The sequence below is a fragment of the Pleurodeles waltl genome, chromosome 5 (genome assembly GCF_031143425.1).
Source record: "Pleurodeles waltl isolate 20211129_DDA chromosome 5, aPleWal1.hap1.20221129, whole genome shotgun sequence".
Lineage (NCBI taxonomy): Eukaryota > Metazoa > Chordata > Amphibia > Caudata > Salamandridae > Pleurodeles > Pleurodeles waltl.
The window spans coordinates 1,427,597,361-1,427,616,546 of NC_090444.1; positions in this window are offsets into that span (position 1 = coordinate 1,427,597,361).

A 19,186-nucleotide genomic window follows, 5' to 3' on the forward strand; every position below is an offset into this window, starting at 1 on the left:
GCAAACGTGAGCGCTAAAACCTAGCCCTCAGCAAAAGTGAGCACTAAAAACTTACTAGTGTTGGTTAATCAGGAGTTTAGGCACTCACCCACACTTGGTGGTATGCTTCATAATCTGGTCTGCTTCTCACACAGTTGAGAAACAGCTGGCTTGTTGGGGATGTCCTCCCAGCTTGTATAGAGATTTTGTGGGGGTAACGTGATGACGTCAAGCTCTGCCCCAATCTGCAATTCTCTATGATGGAGGACTAAACGTAGAAATTCGTGGCTCTGTGTAGAAACACCTCAACAAATTAATTAATTACGTTAAAACTGTCTAAGGTTGATCTAACATCAGTTTAATCTTTGTCCTCTCTGATGACTATAAACGCAAAGATGGGCGAAATACAACACTTTCTATATGTCAATGTCTAGATGTTTCATGCAATCTAAGATTGTCCAGTCAATAGCATGTTATCACAATATGGGGTCTCTAATTACACCTACCACAACTACCTCTCTGGAATTGTGACTGGATTTGTGTAAAGCAGTATCTACAGTAGCTACATTTTAGTGATATCGTACTTATCTGTCTGTTTCTCTTACAGCCACCCTTGTCTGGAAAATTATGTTCAATCCGGTCTGCACTCTGCTCGAACTCTCCAGCATCATCTGTGTGTGACATATCATGTGTCTGCAGGCGTTAGAGAGACAATATGCTTCTGCAAATTTACCCTAATTTTAGACTGGATACTGGTTCTCAGGGCAGGTGGGTGGGTTCTCTCATGCCCCCGCTGCTTTTTAGGGTGATAATTATGTCTCAACATAAGCACCTTCTTCACCAAAAGCTACCTCCTCATGCCTTATGTATTTGAGAACCACACTCACGAACTCTGTATGCATGTCTGAGAAAAACACAAGTTGCATTTAGGAATGTGCATTTAGATAGTGAAGGTTCTTGAATACTCATGCACATTTGACAACTGCACCAACTAAATTGTGAGTAGCGATTTTTGAAACCACATGCTGAATTGAGAAACACAGTCAGTAAGTGCACATGCGTATTTGAGAACAGTCACATGACATGTTTGAGGCACTGCATGCACAAATATAATCAACAGTTCTTGCATGTTTGAGAGTTGATGTTTTGTGGTTCTTGAACTTGCATGCGAGAATTGTTTTTCTTTTCCTCATCAGTCAGTTAATTCTGCTCTTGGTTTGCAAGTGGTTAGATATCTATTTCAAAAAGCTTCATATTTTGAAACAAGTTAATCTTTCTTCATCAGCAATGGAAGCTACTTTGAATCCTGAGATCATAGTTCAATCAATCAATCAATCAATCAATCATTTCTACAGCCTGCTACTCGCCCATACGGTCTCAACGCGCTGTGGGGTATGTCCTCAGGGTTCAGTCGAAGAGCCAGGTCTTGAGGTCTTTCCCGAATTGACATAGCGATGGTGACTGTCTGAGGTGGAGAGGTAAAGTGTTACAACCTTTAGCTGCAAGGTAGGTGAAAGATCTTCCTCCAGCCGAGGACTTATTTATTCAGATTATGTTGGCAAGTGACTGCTGGGAGGAGCAGAGAGGTCTGGAAGGGGAGTACCAGGTGAGGCGGTGGTTGAGGTAGTTGGGTCCGATTTTGTAAAGGGCTCTGTAGGCGTGTACGAGGAGTTTGAAGTTGATACTCTTCGCGACAGTGAGCCAGTGAAGGTCTCTTAGGCGTCTTGTCATGTGTTCTTGGTGGCGGATGCTCAGAACGAGTCTGGCAGTGGCATTCTGGAATTGTTGCAGCTTGCTCAGGTTATTCTTGGAGTTTCCGGCGTAGAGGGCGTTGCCTAAGAACTTCACTGGCACAACATTACCAGACCAGGATCTTTCAGAAAGAGAATATATTGGAGGTGATGAAGGCCATATAAACACATCCAAAGGTATCTGTAGTGCAGGTGGTGTCCACATAAGCACACCTAAAGGTATCTTTGGTACACATGTTTATCTGACTTCCTGGTGGTGTGACAAAATTTAATGGCCAGGCAACAATTTGGACACTGTAGAACATAAAGCTGTCTTAAGTATAGACATTATGTCTACAGTTTTTTGGCACCTCCTTTTTGGGTTAGCACAGTTGAATAAGGCACCCACATAAACTTGAGCAGTTCAAGAAACAAATCGCTACCGAAAGTCCTTCTACCTTAAAGACAATAGTGAGGGATAGCAGCATTCCTCAGTTGGTGCTACAGAGCTTTGACAGCCTCCACTTGAAGAGAAAAAAACTTTAACTTTATTTACTTTTTTAAAAACTTTTTTTACTTTATTTAGACACACACACACTCGAGACACCACAATAGTGATTTTTCTTAGACACTACTGGTAAGAATATAACGCAATTGTTAGCCAAGATGGCTCATCTTTGGTCCAGGCCAAAAAGGAAAACAACTTTTCTATCTTAACAAAGAAGAGATATCTACGGCTGCCTCCTTAAAATTCAAAAGGAACCCAACCTCATCATGTCTATACTAGATTCTTTTGGTTCTCTCAAATCCAACACAACTGAAATGTTAATTTTTTTAAAAAAGTATTTGCTTCTCTATATACGTGGCACGACTCTCTTCCAAAAAACTCTTGTCTGGAGTTTTGAACACTCTTCCCATTCAGTCACTTTCAGAATCTGACAAACTTCAACTTGAGAAACAAATCAGCAAAGAAGATATTAGAGGTGATGAAGCGTATTCTGAAAGTAAAGCCACTGGTCCAGATGGCTTTCCCATTAGTGTTTATAAAACTGTTGCTCATACGTTGGTATTACCACTTGAGGCATTTTTCAATCACTTCGCTTTCCCGGTATGGTAACTGGCACTGCAACTAAAGCCACAATCATTATTGTTATTATTAAGGGAGACAAGGATTCAAGGTCCCCCAAAAAATTTAGACCGATCTTTTTAATTAATATGGAAGCTAAAATATATGCCAAAAGTCTGGCAAAATGGTTAGAATCTCTTATTACAAAACTGATCCATTCATCCCAATGTGGCTCAGTCAAAGAAATTTGATACGATTACTTGGCACTACTTATAAGCTTGGTTACATAACCTTGATCTGGGGTCTAGCTTTTCAAATATTGTTATGGTCTTATATGCCTCTCCTATCACCAGAATCAAAATAAATGTATGTTTATCCACTCATTTCTATTTACACCAGGGTATCAGGCAGAAATGCCCCCATTCCCTTTTCTTTTTCTGCTAGCTATTAATCGTTTAATACTTACACTGAATGACAGAGCTGATTTCAAAAGTTTCTGTTTTAATTATACCTGTTTTGAAACAGCTGCCTATGCAGATGACATTTTGATTTTCTTCAGAAGTTCTAGGCTCAACCGTCCCATTCCGAATATTAGCTCAGTCTTCGCCATTTTTTCTTGCTGTTCGTTGAATAGAGATAAGGCTGAAGTCCTTCCGATTAATGTGTACTGAGTCCCAACTTGTGTTGGTCAATCTGGCCAATCCTGGCAATCAAATTATTTTAAAATATCTGGGTTTAAGGTTCAAGTGCAAACATTCGGACACTTTATCCTACAATTAGTAAAAAACTAAAATTAAAGACCTTCTTTTGGCCTGGTCCCTGATATATACGTGGTGTTGCAGACTAGAATAATTGAAAATGATGATTACTCCATTAGTGAATTTTCTGTCCCATATGCTTCCATCAAGATTGTTGGAAATGGCCCTCTCTTTTGGGTCACCCCCAAACATTTAGCCTTTTTCGCTCCACTTGTTGCTGAATTTGTTTTTGTTGGCCTTAGGACTCTGTGCACTTTACCATTGCTAACAAGTGCTAAAGTGCTTGTGCTCTCTCCCTAAAACGTGGTTTGATTAGTATATACCTAATTTGCATATTTAATTTACATATAAGTCCCTACTAGAGTGCACTACATGCCCCCAGGGCCCTGTAAATTAATTGCTAATACTGGGCCTGCAGCACTGTCTGTGCCAACCACTTAAATAGCACTTCAAAACATGTCTCAGGCCTACCTGAATGCAGTGTTAAACTGCCATGTCAAAATGGCAAGTTAACCGTCTTTCTTGGCCCAAACATTCCTTTTTAATACATATAAGTCACCCTAAGGTAGTCTCTGGTCAGCTCCATTGCAGGGTGAAATGCATTTAAAAGTAGGGCATGTCCTGTTAAGTTTTACATGTCCTAATAGTGAAAACATTATTATTATTTTTTATCACCACTGCAAGTAATATCTCTCCTAGAGGATAACATTGCATTTTCTAATTGTAATTTCCATTTGGGAAAAGATGGGTCCCCCAAGTTTGGTCTCTCTGGAATCACAATATAAAATCACAACTTATGATGAAGTCGGATTTTACATTTTAGTTAAGAAATGCCACTTTTAGAAAGTAAAAAGAACATATGATGGACGGAATGCTGAACAAATCAACGTTCCCCCCATCACCGATCTGGGTTAAATCCATTGTTGTTTTTTGCTTACTGTGCCATTTCAGTTTGGATCCAATCATATGCAAATCAGTCTTGACCCTGCTCCCCATGGAAACAGTCCAGCCCAAACTACCAGGCCAGATCCTTTCTGGACCAGAAACAAGCATCCTGGGACCAGTTTTGGGGTATCACCCCCTCATCAGTCAGGCTAGCTTGAATCTAGTGGCATAGTGAGCACAGAGCCCACGTCTGGGCATGCCCTTTCCCCTTAGGGTGACAAATGCAAAAAGAGCAGATGATGGGCAGGAAGCTGAACAAATCAGACATTCACCCCAGTCACAGATCTGTGTTAAATCCATTGTTTTTTTGCTTGCCATGCCAATCCAGATTGAACGCAGCCATATGCAAATCAGTCTTGACCCTGCTTCCCTTGGGAACATTCCAGCCCAAACCGCCTGGCCAGGACCTCTCTGGACTGGAAACAAGCATCATGGGACCAGTTCTGTTTTTGTTTCCGCTCCAAGGAAGAACTGACCCGGCAGTTTGGGCAGTACACTTCTGGACTTTTGGATATCCTGCCAGCTAGAAGGACTGCTGTGCTTCTACAAAGTCTGCCACTCCGCTAGACTTCTACTCTGCCGGACTCTTGCTCTGCTGGGCTGACCTGCTACTCTCCTTGCTTGGTTTTGAGAAGGACCTGACCTGTATCTCTCCCACCCAGAACCAAAGTGACTCCAAGGGCTTGCTGGCTTGCCTCCTGTTTTCTAAAGTCTCAGGGACACAAAAGACTTCCATCTCACCTACTACAGCACCTGTGCTCTGCCACCTGTGTGTCTTGCCCTGCCAGGTGGTGCCAATCCAGTCCTGGGCCCTGGAAAGTGGGTATAGAATGCTGCTCCGGTCAGAACCAACTCATTACTGCGAGGATCGGTACCAGAGCATCGTCCCATTGCATTGATCAGAGTTGACGCATTGCCTCTTCAGGGCAGATGGACCTCGGCGCATCACTTTCAGAACCCCCACACCTCATATGTGACACATTGTCACCGTTGCATGGAGAAAATTGATGCATCTTTGCATCGCTTCCACTGTGGGGAGTGAAACCGATGCCTTGCTTCAGTCTGCTCCCTGCATCCTCAACGACGATGGAACCGGGATTAAGGTACTTCTTTTCACCGGGTCTATGTGTCCCTGTAGCCTACCCCCGCTCCATTGCCATTGGCCTGAACTTTTGACTTTGTCTCGGTCCGACGCGACCAGTAATCTCCGGTTGGCACTTCTTGTTTCTAAGTGCTATTTCACTATTTATTCTTTAAAAATTCATATCTAAAGTTCTACTTATTGGACTTTTGTAATTTTGGTCTTCCTACAGTTATTAGATTAAACTCTATTTGTCTAAGCGGGTGTGGTGTCTTTTTGTGTGGTGTTTTCACTGTTTTACTATTACTTAACACATTGCCTCTTAAGTTAAGCCTGTCTGCTCTGTGCCACGCTACCAGAGGGTGAGCACAGGTTAACCTAGGGTGTGTTTGTGACTTACCCTGACTAGGCTTGTGGTTCCTGCTTGGACAGGGTGCATACCTCTGCCAGCGAGAAACCCAACTAGTAACAAAGATTCTCTCATTTGTTCTTTTCTTTCCTTGAGAAGATCACTTCTGAACTCATTTGGAACAATAAAAAACACACAACTGCCCTCAAGAAACTTCACTTGGATTTTGGAGAAGGTTGTTGCAAACTCCCAAATTGATTTAATTAGCAATTAGCCTTTCTGGCTGCATAAGACTCTTATTGGGTTTTGAGCTCCCAAAAGCACCCCTCCTGGTTTATCATTGAATATCAACTATGCCACCCTTTTTTCACTGCTTGCGTTACTTGCGATATCCACCTTACCTGTAACACACAAGGCCCAAAAATTGGTTGACAAATGCTTGACTAGTAACTTGTTTAAATCCACTCATATCTTTGGAAGAATAAAAAGATTGACTCACCCTTCTCTACTGAGGTAAGCTATATTTGAACAGCTAACGGTATTCATTTGAGCTGCGACCTCTTCTCTGACAATGAGGCACTTTCATTTGTATCTCAAAAACATTTGCTTTGTCTGACTTAAATGTTTACAAGTTTTTAAATACTAAAACCGCTATATCTAAATTGGGCCTTTTTAAGTCAACAACCCCTACAACATTTTTGTCTACATGCCTCCAATCAGGTAATTTGGTTCCAAAGATGTACAAAGTGTTACGCACTTCATACACCATTACTCTCTTCACTTTCCAATCTCTATGGAATGCTTACTTTCATAGGTAATTTCTGATCTTGCGAGTGAACAATCCTTGAGTAAAATATGTTCTTGTCTCTTTGCGGGACAAGTCAATTCCATCCTTAATCAATCAAAAGTATTTGCAGAATGCAAACTGTTAAAAATGGGGTCTCTAGTTGGCAGTCAGTTTGCAGCCTGCCCAAATAGGGACCCTCACTCGAGTCAGGATAAGGGGGATACCCAGCTCAGATAACCCCTGCTCAACTCCTTGGTAGCTTGGCATGAACAGTCAGGCTTATCTCAGAAGCAATGTGTAAAGCATTTGCACGTAACACACAGTAATACAGTGAAAACACTACAAAAGGACACCACACCAGTTTTAGAAAAATAGCCAATATTTATCAGTGTAAAACAAGACCAAAATGAGAAAAATCTAACATACAGTAATAAAGATATGAATTTGCAATAATTAACTTAAAAATACAGTTCTTTAAAGTTGATAACAAATCCAACAGTTCAGGCCGGCCGTGGCGTCGCGGGCCAGCTGCAGTGTTGGGAAGACCCGCAAACAGTACCTTGGAAATGTAGGGTGTCGTGATCCTTGTGATGAGGTCCGGAGTGCGGGTTCACTGGCGTCGCAGGCGTCAGTTCCATAGGTCAGTGCGGGGGTCATCAGGCTCTTGAAGTCATACACATTGCAGATCAAATTCTGGGCTGATGACAAAGTCAGGATGGCGTCGGGGCTGTGCTGTGAAGCCGGATGATGCAACGTGTGATACCCACAGGTCACAGTGCAGGCAGCAGCTCGGTGATGACATCCTGCGGTGTCGGTGAGACCAGGGCTGTGGTGTGAAGCGGGGCGGTGCGACGTGTGGTGTCTCCAGGTCAAGGTGCAGGCAGCGGCTTCGTTGTTGCTGAAGCTATCGTCAGTAGGCCCAAGGCGGCAGTGCAGCGCAGGCGGGCTCTGTGTGGAGGCCCCGGGTCGCGGTGCAGACAGGGGCATCTGTTGACAACACTGAAGATGATGGTGCTAAAGTTGGTGGACTGTGGCTGCGGTGCAGGACGAGACAGTGCATTGTGTACCTCATGAGTGGTGTCCTCAGGCCACAGTGCAGGCAATGGCGTCAGTATCAGCGTGGGGCTACATCGTCAGGGAGACCAAGGCTGTGGTGGGAGCAAGGCGATGCTGAGTGCGGGGCCCACAGGTCACGGTGAAAGTAGAGGCTCGGTGACACCTTCAGGTGGGGCACGGCTCTGTGTGGCGTCATCAGGTCACAGTGCAGGCAGTGACGTTGTTGTCGGCATTGCATTGGTTTTTCTTCTGTAGCAGCACGAAACACACAGTTCCCAGTGCTGCAGGCAGATGAAGCTGACATCTGTGATATCCCTGAGACTTCCCACAGAAGGCAAGCTCTACTTCAAGCCCTTGGAGAAACTTCACAAGCAGGATACACAGCAAGGTCCAGTCTTTATCCTTTTTAAGGCAGAAGCAGCAACTGCAGGCCAACCCAGCAAAGCACACACAGCAAAGGGGCAGTACTCCTCCTCCAGGTCTTCTCCTTAACAGAGGTTCCTCTTGACCCAGAAGTGTTCAAAACGTTTGAGGTCCATCTTTACTGGGACTGGGAGGACAATCTTCTGCAAAGTGAGCTTAAGGCTCTTGGCTAGGGGGCATGAAGGGCCCTAGTGCTCCCCCAGTGTTGTCAGGCCCTTCCTGCTGTAAGGGGCCTTGACATCATCCTGGCAGGACAGTTGGGCCAGGGCAAGACCTTTGCATGGCTTGCTCCTCAATTTTATTGACCAAGACTCAGGGTGTCCTCATTTGCATTCTGTAGGAACTGGGTGACCTGCCTGGCTAGTGGCAAGGTGGGGCTGAATCTTAAAGCTCCTCTTCAACTCTTGCCTGTTGAAAGGATCGTCATCAACATAGTAGGGCCTATAGATCCTCAGATGGCTGCCAGGCACAGGTTCATCCTGGCTCGGGTGGATAATGCAACCCGGTACCCGGAGGAGACCACTATGAGGACCATGGCTTCACCGGTAGTGGCGACAGCCATGAAAGGGACTTTAGCCTGACCGGGATGCCCAAGGAAGTTGTATCTGACAGGGGCACTAACTTCATGCCGGCTTACCTGAAAGCCATGTGGAAGGAGTGTGGAGGGACATAGAAGTTCTCCACCCTTTACCACCCGCAACCTAATGGTCTTGTGGAGAGGCTCACCAAGAGCCCAATGGGCATGATCAGGGCCCTACCGGAAGCCCTGAGGAAAAAGGGGGATGTCCCCTTATCATGTCTATTGTTTGCCTACCAGGAGGTCCCTCAAACGAGAGTGGGGTTCAGCCCCCCCAGCTTCTATTTGGGCACACAGTCAGAGGACATCTGAATTTTGTCAATGAGGGCCCAAAGCAGCCTTGCAAGGGGACATCCAGGGATGCAATAAGCTACATGCTGAGCTTCCAGAGCTAAGGGTCCAAGTTGTGGAAACCAGCCTCCCACAACTTAAGGCCCAGCCAGGTTGTCATGCGAGAGTAGTATGACGAGCACTCCCCTCCGGTGGAGTTGACGTCTGGACCGAAAGTGGCAGTGAGGGAGGCTGGGGGCCCTTCAGCACCGTCGGGCTGGCCCCATGAGGCAATTGAGAGGAAAGGAAAGACCACCTACCAGGTGGATTTCAAGACCCCCAGGCACCCCTTCAGAGTACTACACGTTAATTGTCTCAAATCACATGTGGAGAGGTCAGAGGTCACCATGATAATGGCGACAGAGGAAGAGGTGGAGAAGGGTGAACCACTCCCTGACCTCTGAAGAGAGGGATAGGTTGGGGGAAGGAGTGATCCTGTCCCACCCTAGCTGTTGATCAGCAGAGGGATTGCCAGCAAAGGTTGGGGCAGTTCCCCTCGCTGCCCTCCCTTATTCCGAGGACTGCCCACCTGTACGCCATCCTCCCTGTCAACAGACAATATTGTAGGTCATCAGATAAGGTGAGGCCTAGCATCCAGACGGAGGTGTCTAAGATGCTAGAGATGGGGGTTATCGGGTCCATCTCCTTGCAGAGAATAGACCTTAGGGTGGAGCATCACCCACGGGCAACCACTCCAACGCGGATAGTGTATCAATGTTTTTTTGCCTTAGTGGAGAGGACCACCTAGAAGCTGGGTATAACCCTTTCCTCTTTTTGGCTGGGGGGGCGTGTTAGAACTCACACGCTGGAATAGTGGTTCCCCAAACATTTTAGATTTTTCTAGCAGGCTTTGCTGGTCCTGTTTGAGTGGTCTTAGGGCCCTGGGCACATTCCCACTGTACATACAGTGTGAAAGTGCATACGCACCCTTCCTACATAAGTTAGAAAGTGGCACCTAACAGTATGTGCACACTCGCACATTGGTCTTTTCATGCATATACTGAGCCTGGCATGGCTTACCTATATGTGCACACTTGCACATTGGTGTTTTCCATGTATATACATAGCCTGGCTGTCCTATATGTACACACTTGCACATTGGCGTTTTCCACGTATATACTGAGCCTGGATTGGCTTACATAGATGTGCACGCTTGCACATTGGTGTTTTCCATCTAGATACTGAGCCTGGCATGGCTGACTGTTATGTGCACACTTGTACATTGGTGATTTCATGTATATACTGAGCCTGGTATGGCTTGCCCAAATGTGCACCCTTGCACATTGGTGTTTACATGTATATACTGAGGCTAGCATGGCTTGCCAGTATGTGCAATCTTGCACATTGGCATTTTGATGTATATACTGAGCCTGGCCTGTGAGCCTGGCCTGGCTGGGCTATATGTGCACACTTGCACATTGGTGTTTTCGTGTATATTCTGAGCCTGGAATGGCTTGCCCAAATGTGCACACTTGCACATTGGTGTTTGCATGTATATTTGAGCCTAGCATGGCTTGCCAATATGTGCACACTTGCACATTGGTGTTTTCATGTATATACTGAGCCTGGCATGGCTTGTCTATATGTGAACGCTTGCACGTTGGTGTTTTCATGTATATTCTGAGCCTAGCCTGGCTTGCCCAAATTTGCACACTTGCACATTGGTGTTTGCATGTATAAACTGAGCCTAGCATGGCTTGCCAGAATGTGCACACTTGCACAGTGGTGTCTCCATATGAATGCTGAGCATGGCACAACTTGCACATTAGTGTTTTTATATATACTGAGCCTGACCCATTAGGCCTATATGAATGCACTTGCACCCTTGTGGTGTTCTCAAAGCTTGGTCCAGCCTGTCCCTGCAGACTTTTGCATCCACCAGGGCATATGTGCCCATGGAGTGAAGAATGCCCATGTGTGTTTTCGCTACCATTGAGAGCTGCTCTGCCCAAAGGGTAATATGGGGAAAGTTTATAATTAATCCTAGCTGCAATAGTGGATTGCAGGGGAACAGTCTCATAATGTTTACTATCATTAGATTCCTAAAGATATATATCATTTCTGATGGTAAAGTTGATTTTGTCACTAATACCTTGGAAATGCCACTTCTAGAAAGTGGGTATTTCAATGTTCTAAAATCCCTTTGTGTGCCTTTTGAATTCAATTCAACTGGGGGCTGGGGAAAACCACATCTGTGCATTTCCCAGCGATAGCTATAAAACTTGTGCAACTGGAAATACAGACCTCTGTCAGCTGAGGGCCTGGCTGGATAAACTGGAGGGAGAGGTTTTGACACTAGGCCTCTCTGAGTCAGATCAAGGCACCACAGAAGATAAAGATCTACATTCCATGGCCCCATGGCAGACAGGACTGAAATTTAGGGGAGAAATCTGTGGTTGAAAGAGGTACCCTTTGAACCACCCCCAACTTCAAAGGCATACTTGGGTCAGCGCAGGACAGAGTCCTTGAACTGCGAGGTGCACACTGCCAGAGGAATCCGTTGTGCACAGGAGTATTAACTGTCCTGGGAAGAGATTGTGCACACTTCCTGTTTCGTGTCTGGCCTGGGCACACGGCTTGCAGCTGTGTGACACCCTGAAGTGTGCTCTCCAATGGCTCGTTGGCTTGTCCCCTGTTCTGTGTGTAGGTCTCGGGGACCTACGCCTTCTATTGTGTCATCTGGAGAGTGGTGCCCTCTTATGCGTCTAAGTCGTCGGCTGAAGTCCACCGGGTATCAGCGTTGTGAGCGCAGAACTAAGAATTGTGCCTGGAGACCAGATTTGCCTGGTGCGGAGCCTGCAAAATATTGCCCGCATTTAAGGAGTGTGGCTCTTCATTGTGGGGCAAAGTCACGCATAAGCGTTTGGTTGGTAGTGAACAGACTACTGGTTGCGAGATGCCGTGTGGTCCGTTGTTGTCGAGTGTGCCGCATTTCTTTTGTGTGACACCTGACTGCATGCTCATTGCGTGTGGTGTCCGTGTCACTGTTGGCGACCCTTGGATGTGTGGGCATACATGGAGCAGTGCTGCATTCTATCTTGTGCTGTACCACTGAACTGACATCTCTGTGTGTGTGACTGGATTGGTCTGGTTTGGCTCAAGTCATTGCACACCAGACGTTGTGCCTCATTCCAGGGAGGTACGGAACAGGAACTGATTGTGTGTTCAGAAGTGCCTGGTGGGACTCAAGTCATCACGCACCAGGTGTGGCATCTCTTTCCTCAGAGGCGCTGCAGTGGTAACCTTTTGTGTGCAAGCAGGATTGTCTAAGCAACTCGAGATATGGCGCACCAGATGTTGTGCCTCATTCCAGGGACACACAGCAGTGAAACTTGTTGTGTGCAAGCAGGATTGTCTGGTGTGACTCAAGTTATTGTGCACCGGACATTGTACCTCATTCCAAGGAGGTACAGCATTTGTAACTGGTTGTGTGCAAGTGGGATTGTTTGGTGTGACTCAAGCCATTGTGCACCAGACAATGTGCCTCATTCCAGGGAGGCAAAGCATTGGTGGCCTTTCGTGTATGAGAGAATTTGTCTGATGTGACTCAAGTCATCGCGCACCAGGCATTGGGCCACATCCCAGAGAGGCCCTGCATTGAGCACTTGGCAAATGTATTTGGAAGTGTCTGGTGTGACTTAGGACATCATGCACTAGACCCTGGGTTCATACCAGGAGGAAACAGAATTTGGTAAACTCTTCATGTATAACCAGGAAGCCTGGGCCGGTCCAAGTCATCTGCCCCAGACGTGGTGCCTCCTGCCTTGGGAGGTGCTGGATTGGTAACCATCTGTGAAGTGGAGTGTCTGGCTTGTCTGGGCACCATTGTGAACAGTGTGTCCCAGGGTGACCCCCCCCCCCCTGTGCTTTTCAGAACAGGGCCTGCACCAGAAGGCCAGTGTGGAGTGAACTTCCCAAGTGCGGACCAAACCTCTAATTGCTGACTGTTGTCTGAAAAGCCATTCTCTCCTTCTTCTCCTGTACCTTTGCCCCAGGATCCTGACTAAGTGTAACCACCGGCCACAAGTTGTCCAGTATCCAGCAAAAGGCTGTTTCATTACTAAATCTGAGTTGAGGCAGGAATTAGTTGGAGGGTGGAGGAAGGTTTGGGCCCAAGAGAGGTCTACAAACTCCTTTACACCTCACTTGTCAGAGCACCGCATCAGTGTTCTGGAGGCGAGTGTGTGCGAGTGCGTGTACGCTAGTATGACTGATATCCCTAGCTTTGCATAGAAGTGCTGAGTGAGAGTGTGGTTGTGACTGTCTGGGCTTGATTTCACAGCACGATAGCGTTGCCATGCACACTTGATAGTGATGTTTACTAGTGCAGCCTAGGCCGCAGAGCTATTTCAAAAGTGCTGTAGTTCTCTGTATGTGTACATTGCTGCTATCTTTAGGAACCAGGATGCATCCTATAACTATTTTTTATTTGTTGGAAATGGCCATCTCTACTGGACCACCCCAAACATTTTGCCTTCCTCCTCCTACTTTTTGCTGGATTTCTGCTTATTGGCCTTAGAACTTTGTGCACTTCACCACTGCTAACAAGTGCTAAAGTGCTTGTGCTCAGTCCCTTAAACATGGTTTTATTTTGTCAAATACCTGATTGGCATATTTAATTTACATGTAAGCCCCTTATAGTGTGGTAAAACATTTACCCAGGGCTTGTGAATGAAATATTACCAGTGGGCCTGCAGCACTTATTGTGCCTCCCGCTTAAGTAGCACCTTAAAACATATCCCAGGTCTGCCTTTGCAGCCTGAAGGCAGTGTGCCACTGCCATGTCGACTTGACATTTAAAATCCCACACCAATCCTTAAACTCCCCCTTTTTTTTTTACATAAGTACCTCCTAAGGTACGCCCTTGGTAGCCCATAGGGCAGGGTGCTGTGTAATGAAAAGGTAGTATATACGTTTTAGTTTTACATGTCCTAGCAGTGAAAAACTCCTAAATTTATTTTCTCACTCCTGAGAGGCCCACCCTTCCCATAGGGTAACATTGAGGATTCCTTATTAAAATTAACAAGTTGTAATTCCTAAACCATAGGTGGTAGATGTGTCATGTTTGCCATTTATGAACTTTTAATGATAAACCCTCTATAACAGTAAAGTCAGATTTATCATTACACATTTGAAAAAGCCACTTTTAGAAAGTTGGCATTTTCCTACCCTTGCCCTCTGTGCCTGCAGCCTGCCTTAGATCACATGGGTGTAACTAACAGTTGAGACTTTGTGAATTCACCCCAGACAGTCACACCATAGGGGGATTAGCAGTGCCTGAATGGTCCGTTAACTGACTTGATAAGGGGGAGGGCGGAGCTAAGCACAGCCCCACTTGCAACTGAATAGGTTGGGCTCTGCTACCTCACAATAGGCTTAACAACCCTGTATTGTCAGCACAGTCAACTAGGAGCCCGTGCAGTAAATGCAGGAAATTCCTGGAACATCAGAGAAACCTTCTGGAAACTTCTCCCAACTTTTAGGAGCAGGGCACCAGAGTATAAAAATAAGGTTCTTAGACCCACTCTTCAGTTCACTACTGGTCCGGCAGAAGGACTGTCGGAGAACTGTCTGCTGGTGTAACCTGCTGTGCACTCTGCCCGACTGCAGCTGTATCTGGAAGGACTCCTTTGCTGCCTGGAGCCTGCTTGGAACTTTCAGAGGCCAGCCCTGCTGTAGAGCCCTGCATCACCACCTGCACCAAGGACTTTAGAAGTGACCCTACTGGCTAGTTTAGCTGATCTTCTGTTTTGAGCCACAGGGACATAGCAGGCTTCCACCATCCTAAATCTGCACCTAGACCCAGCCTGAGTGAGTCTTGAACCCCAAACAGGTCTCCGTCTATTCCTGGACCCTTAGTTGTGGTGCTAAGTGTGCTCAGGTAGCCAATTTTCAAAACTGAGGACTTGCTATTTTGAACCTCATGCTTTAAAAATTCAGAACTCTGGTTTTACTAATTGGACCTTCATGGGTTTGGTGTCAAATAATTTATCAAAATGTTCTCTATTTTTCTAAATTGATTTGGGATTTTTATTGTGTTTTTACTGTGTTGCTGTTTGTGTACTGCATAATACTTAGCACATTGCCTCTAAATTTAGCCTGGCTGCTTTTTGTGCCAAACTACCAAGGGTTAAGCCTAGGTTAAATTAGTGACTTTTTGTGGTTCACCCTGCAAGGGATTTTGGCTGTTGCTTGATGAGGGCTCACACCACAGTCAACCAATAACTTAATTTCTGACAACGTTGAATTGAGTTTATTGCTGTGGTGGGTTTTGGGCTTCCAAAGCGGTAGTACTACATGTTGGTGTGGTAGGAGAATGTATTCTTTCTCTCACATGTACATAATGATGATGTTGTATTAGCACTGTTGGGTCTCATACTACTAGTGATATTTTTAATGTGATGTATTCCTAGATTTACATGAAGTTCATGTGGTGTTAATTCATGTCTATGTTGAATACAAACTTTATTTGCATACACCTCGTGTTAAGTCTAGTTTGCAACGCTCAGTGTACCTATTGTGCAGACGTGCCATGCCAATGCTTGCCTGTGTGATAAGCCTAACCGCTCTGAGCCAACCTACCCAAGGGTGAGTGCAGGTTATACAGTAAGTGTAATCACTCACCCCTGATGGGAATGATGAGTTCTGCCTGGCTAGGACATCGCCTCAGCCAACCAGAACTTGATGCCTCCAACAATCACTCCACAAGATACTCATGGGAAGAGACATGAGACTGCCAACTGTACCTGCAAATGCACTTGTGAACATAACAGATAACATGGTACTTGTTTACTGCAAAGGATTGGCTGATGTGCTGCACTCTGTCTCTTGACAGGCTGAAGTTGTCACTGCAAACTTGCACCAAGAGCAGTGCCACGATCTGAAACCTATTGATTGGGTTCTCATCAAGAAGCATGTAAGAAAGTCCTGTCTGGATCCAAGGTGGAAATGCTCCTGCTAGGTGATTTTGATCATGAACACTGCTGTCATATGTGCTGAAATGCCAAACTTGGTGCATGGTTTGCGTACCCAGAGAACAAGAGATCAGTATGAGGAAATAGTGTTCAATGAGCCAGAACCAAGAACACTAGGGACAGCACCATTGCAAACTGTACAAGTCACACACATCCAAGAAACAAAACAGGAAGGTGGAAGGGGTGAAGAACTGCAGATAGATGAAGAAATGCAATTGAAGGTGGAAAAGCAAGAACGTGAAAGTTGAGGCACCTTCAGAACAACAAGAAGATCCAGGAGAAGAAGCAAGTTCTAAAACAAGAACAAAAATAGGCACCTACACTGCTAGATGGCTAAAAGCGTACAGTTGAAAGAAGCTCAAGTCAAGTATGTCAGTTGGATCCCTATTGCCTCCAATTGATTAAGAGACAGAGCCAAGCAGTACAAGTGACACAGAAGGATATCAACAAACACTCAGAAAATCTAAAAGAGCCAGAGTACCTGGTCGAAGATGTTCAGCACCAGAACAGAAGTAATACATGAGCCAAGTGCTAAATATCCCAATATCAGATTTGCTTTACTGGAATAAAGAATTGCCTGAACTTCCTTGAAACTGTTAAAGACCTAATTTTGAGAAACTCATTAAATTAATGTTAGACCTGTAAGCTCTTGCCATGGTTTCCTCTGTCTTTTTGGTTTCAGACCTCCTGTTTTTGATCCTGTGCTGAACTTTGTTGGCTTTAGGACTGGGCACCTTACCACTGATGACCAGTGCTAAAGTGCAAGTGCTATCTGTCTAAATTGTATTAGTGATTGGTTTATCCATGATTGGCATATTTGATTTACTAGTAAGTCCCTAGTATAGTGCACCATATGTGCCCAGGGCCTGTAAATCAAATGCTACCAGTGGGCTTTCAGCACAGATTAGCCCTGTAAAAAGGTCTCAGGCCTGCCACTGCAGTGTCTATGTGTGCAGTTTTAAACTGCCAGTTCAACCTGGCAACTGCATTCACTTGCCAGGTCTAAACCTTCCCTTTTACTACATGTATGTCACCCCTAAGGGAGGCCCAAGGCAGCCCCATAGGCAGGGTGCAGTGTATTTAAAAGGTAGGACATGTACTGGTGTGTTTTATGCGTCCTCATAGTGACTATTGAAAGGCCTCTCTCCCTTAGGTTAACATGGGAATTGCCTTGAAATGTTGTTCAAGTATAATTTTCCATTGGGAGCAGATAGAGATGTGGAGTTTGGGGTGTCTGAACTCACAATTTAAAAATACATCTTTTGGTGAAGTTGGTTTTTAAATTGTAAATTTGAAAATGCCACTTTTAGAAAGTGGGCATTTTCTTTCTGAAACATTCTGTGTCTCTGCCTCTCTGTGGAACACATGTCTGGGTCAGGATGACAGTTAGGCTCTTTGTGAATTCACTCTAGATAGTCACACAAAGGGAGCTGAGGTATGCCTTGCATATCCTGATGGGTCTTCCTGTGCTAGAGTGGAGACAGGACCTGACATTTGCACCTGAATAGGAGTGTGCCTGTCCTTACACAAAGCAGTCTTCAACCTCCAGGAGTGTGTCTGGGGCCAGGGAAAGAAAGGCAGGGTCGTGTGCTCTACAAAGACTTTCCTTTGAAGTTTGCCTCCTTCAAAGGCAGAAATGAGTACAAGTATTGGACCTCTGAGACCACATTTCAGAACACTTCTGGACAGAGGACATCCTGCCATGAAGAACAGCTGTATGCTGTAGGAAGAACTGCAACTCTGCCTCTTGCTTTGTTGTGCTGGCCTGCTGCTTGCTGCTTCTGTCCTGTAAGTGAAAGGACTGGACTTTGCTTTCTACATCCTGGCTTCCAAAGTTCTCCAAGGGCTTGAACTGAGCTTGCCTCCCGTTAGAAGTCTTAGGGACATCAAAGCCTTCATCTGCAAGTGCCTGGACTGTTCTGCTGAGAGTCCTGACTTTCCCAGTGGTGCCAAATCCAGTCCCTGTGCCCTTGGAATTGGAAAGTGGTGTCCTGAGAAAAACAATCCATGCATCGGATCACCACAGCAGAAGAATCGACACATCACCTTCCTTGCAGCAGAAGAATCGATGCAGTGCCTGCCTTGCGGCCAAAGTATTGACACAATGCCTGCCTTGTGGTGTTAGGATTGACCCAGCACCTGCAGGACCAATGCAGCACCTGTCCTACCAAGGCTCTATCATCACATTGTGTCTGGTGTTTCCAACGTATCTTCCCTGGGTATCATTTTTGCATCGACCCTGCACTGCAGCAAGGAACCGAGGCTGCGTGACCAGAAACCGATGCATCACCTCTCTTGCGGGGAGAGAACCAACGCATCACCTCACCTGCCACTAAGGAACTGACGCATCACCTCTCCTGCAAGGAGAGAATCAACACATCACTTCCACTGCATCCCCTGTCAGTAAGGAACCAACACATCACCTCCCCTGTGCAGTAGGGAACTGATGCATCACTTTGTTTTCCAGTGCCTTACCTCCTCTGCGGCCCGTATCGTCTTTGTTTTTGATGCATCCCAGGTACTGAGTGTCAAAAAGAGACAACTATTAATCTCCCCAGTTAAGACTCTTTGCAACTTTTTAAAAGTGATGTCTTTGCTTATGTATGTTGGATATTTGTCATTTTGGTCTTGTTTTACTTAGATAAATATTGGCTATTTTTCTAAACTGGTGTGGAGTACTGTTGTGGGGGTTTTACTGTGTTACAGTGTGTGGGTTCAAATACTTTACACATTACCTCTGAGATAAACCGGACTGCTCATACCAAGCTAGCAAGGTGGTGAGCAGGGGTTACCTTAGCTGTGTGACTCTCTTACCCTGGTAGAGGTTTAGGGCAGCTTTGTATGTGGATCTTGCAGTGGTGTTTTGTCAAGTCTCCATTTTCTCTCAAGTTATTTGGTTCTAATCTGTTTTCATTGTTGCATGTCACTATAAATAACAAACCAACAACGAAAAGTGTTGCAGTGCTAATGACAGTAGTCAAGAAGGTCCATTGCAACTTGGTTTCAATTTTCCCAACTCTCACCTTGCCTCCCCAGAGTACTCACAGTCGATAAACACCAATAGTAAAGCATTAGGAAGTATCAATCAATCAATCAATCATTCGCATTTATAAAGCGCGCTACTCACCCAT